Genomic DNA, 3,924 nt, shown 5'->3' with positions numbered 1-3,924 from the left:
CGGTACCTCCTTAATTTGCATTTCAGTTGCGAATTTAAATGTCTGAGGTGCAGTAGCATCTTTTCCCCTCAATCCAAGTCATCATAACCCAATTTATATCACCAATTTGGGTGTAATTTTACATTCTCCTTCTATTTTCTCTCAAAGCAAACCCTAACTACCTCTTGAGAATCTCAAAATTTATTATCTTCTCTTCAAGAAAACCAAGAAATTGTGCTTCCCAATCTAAGAACATTCAAGACAAGTTAATTCTCTTTCAAGATTAAAGCTTTAAGGTTTGTTTGATGTTCATCCATGGGCCCTTTTTACCCATGGAGTCCAAGAATCTATTTTTAAGTTTCCAATTATAGTTTTTATATGTTATTTGAATTTTATCCATGAAGCTCATATGAACTTTGATTTTGAATCATGTTTACCATGTTATTTTGTTGTAATTATCCCTTGACACATTCGAATGGTGATTATTCGTATGTTACATCTTTAATCCATGATTTTAATATTGCAATTATGCTATTATCACATGTTTTGAGTATTCCCACACTTTAAATCATGACCCCCATGATGTGTTCGATGAAATGCCTAAGAGGTGAATTTTGAACAAAGATCTCTATTATGATTTGTAAAGCTATATATGTCATTATTGATACTTCTACTCAGTATTGGGGTTATGAATACCTGAAAACTTAGTTGTTTACTTAGTCTCAATATATTTTAGAATGGTTTCAGATATGTATAAGCATTATTCATTTAGTTAGTTATCATAATCAATTTAACTTAGATCAGCTCAGTCTTCAGTGTCAGTTCAGTTGGGAGTAGGATTTATCACCGAACGAACCCAGGGAAGGGGGATCATCTACCAGTAGAGGGTGTGACCTTTAGTAGTAGTTCCTTAGTTCCTGAACTACGTATCCATTGTAGGGTAGAGATATCAACCTGCTAGTTGAGGGCTGATAAAGCATTTACCTACTAGTCGAGGGTAATACGTGTCTCATTAGAGCACTTGCTAGTTGAGGGTGACTCTTTAGTGGATCCACATATCCATTGTTAGTACCTTTGGCATGGTACTGACACCCTTCCAACTGGGATCATAGGTTGGAACCCAATTTTCTCAAATTGGGGCATGCCGGTTAGATGATAGCTCTTACAGTCTCAGTTCAGTATTCAATATAGAATTCAATTTCAGGTTTGTTTGACTATAGCATACAGTTATCAGTTATTCAGTTATCAGTAATTTAGTACTTTAGTTTTTAGACTATTTCAGAACATGTTTTATGCTTGGTCATGCATTCTCAGATTTTACAGTCGTTATATGTTTATATTTAGTTATTCCATGCTATTCATTCAGTTGGTTATTTCTCACGCACATGAACCTATGCATATCAGCCTAACCTCATCTCTCATACCAGTACATTCAAAGTGCTGAACTCATACTCGGTTCTTGCGCTATGATATTTAATATCATAGGTTCAAACTCTCAAGCTTTTGACCGTGCATAGATAGTTCAGCCTATCAACAACAGTAGTTGTGGTGAGTCCTTATCTGTCGAGGACAAAGCGGGCCATTTCAGTTTAATTCAGTATTCTAGTACTTTCTTTCAGTTTTTCAGTTGGAGTTAGTTGAGGCCTGTCCCATAAACTCTTTTCAGTTAGTTTTAGAGGATTTCAAACATTTCAGACAGTCGGTTTGTTTGTTAATCTTTTTTGTCAGATTTCAGTATGTTCATTTACATTTCGTACTTGATTAATTCCGTTGTATTAATTTTAGTTCTTAAAACCTTTGGCATTATTCAGTTATTTTTGAACATGTGTATCTTATCACCATATTATTTAGTATTCACAGCAAGTACCGGTTCATGGGCTAGTTTGTGATCCTTCGAGATCGTAAGCACCATTGTCATGACTAGGGGGTAGCCTCAGGTCGTGACATGTTCAAATTAAAGCGTAATTGATAAGCCAACTGCAAAATTAACTTATTGGCTTAATAGTATTGGCTTATTGGATTAATGACTAGAAAACAGATTAAAATTTTATAGGTAATGGTTTATCAGTGCAGGGGTGGATTACTCAACTTTCTTATTGGTACACTATTAACCCGTTAAGAACTGTTATAATTAATTTTTATCATTAGCTATATACTCTGAAGTACCTATTATTAACCCTAAAGCTCCATTTAATATTCTACCTCTACTTAAATTGATCAAACTAAAACGTTGCTCCTAAAAGATCAAACCAAAATAGTTGTTTTACTCTCTATTTTTGACTTCCTATTAGGACAAGAGAGCTACATGTTTTATTAGTTATCTCATAGGCATCATAGTTATATGACTTGATACAATTTGCGAGTTGAATTTCTTACAGATCTATTAGCTCCTTAGTCTGAAGTTTGGACCATATCAGACAGTCTTCACTTCTAATATATAAATATGTATACTTGAAGTATATTTTGGTTATTATTTTTTAAGTAAATGTGTATGTGTATGCTCCCTAAAAATTTAAGTTTTTATGTATTTTTTACTGTGATTTAAATTACAAAATTATAAGCTTGAGTAGAGTAGGAAAAATGATTTTGTGAGAGATCAATATATTGGTTAGTGAAATTGTGAAAGTGAAAGAAGGGAGCATGAAATGGTTGAACCAATACACTTCCCATTAACCATTTGATATTTATTAATCCGAACCGAACTAACTGATATCTTATTGGTTGGCTAGTGGATTAGTATATTTAAAAGCCGATATTCGTTAAGCCAAACTTTTAAGCATATTTATCCATCTGATCCACCCAATAAGCATCCCTTTTCATGAAAAGTACCATCATGATTCTCATTTTTGGGTCGTGATATCAAGGTAGGGTTGTACATTTATACGTCCTTAGTTCACCTCTATCTTTTTGTATTAGTTATGTCTTTATTAGTATTCAGAGACATATATTATTCTTTGTGGTTATTTTTCTGATGTATTTGACTTCTGGATAGTAATAGTAGTTCTTACACCTTTGATACTAGGTTTTGGGAGTTGTGACTGAATGTGCTCATTTTATTCTTTCTGCTTTTATTATATCTGTGTGGTTCGACTTCATTTTAGAAGCCTTACCTTAGAGGAGTTTCTATCTTTTTTCCGTGTGTATTAGTTTGGGTGAGAGGCTTACTTGTCAAGGTTCACCTCGATAAGTGTCATCATGACCCATCGATTTTTGGGTTGTGACAATATTCCACTCTTGATATGTTTACATTGTTTTTCTTTTGTCATGTTTTGATTTTTTTTTAGTGATAATTTGGTTTGTTCTAGTGGTCAACTTTAATGTTGTAAGTATTTAATAATTGATTGTGCTTATTTTACACTAATATTTTGGAAGAATTATTTTATTCAAGTATCAGTACAATTTGCTGATGAAGACATTTTTTATCGATTTTCGAGACTTCCACCAAAAAAAGACGGATATTACACATACAAATATGTAATAAAATAAATAAACTCGGATAATAACAAAATTCTTATAATATTTAAAACTTTATCCAATCCCACGCTTTAACAAAAGTTTTATTATTATATATATTTATATGCATATATCCACACATATTTCTTAATTTATTTTGATTTGCTACTAACATTTTTATCACGAGTGTTTCTACAGGTTCTCGAAAATACTTATCAAAAAGGGCACTCAAAAGAGGAGTTCGAGTTTTATGTCTGTATTTTTACATGCTTACAATTATACAAATATTATTATTGTGAAAACTTTATTATTGGGGTGTTGGGAGGGATATTTTTTATTTACACAATTCCCACCATGCGTTTAAACAAATTTAGGCCAATAATATTTATATTAAATTGATTTAGATATTTAATCAAATAATTCACACTTTTTACACTAAAAAATATTACGTAATATTTTTCTTTATTCAATCTTTTCTTTTCTTTCTGTACA

The sequence above is a fragment of the Capsicum annuum genome, chromosome 10 (genome assembly GCF_002878395.1).
Source record: "Capsicum annuum cultivar UCD-10X-F1 chromosome 10, UCD10Xv1.1, whole genome shotgun sequence".
NCBI classification, from domain to species: Eukaryota; Viridiplantae; Streptophyta; class Magnoliopsida; order Solanales; family Solanaceae; genus Capsicum; species Capsicum annuum.
This window is presented reverse-complemented; position numbering follows the sequence as displayed.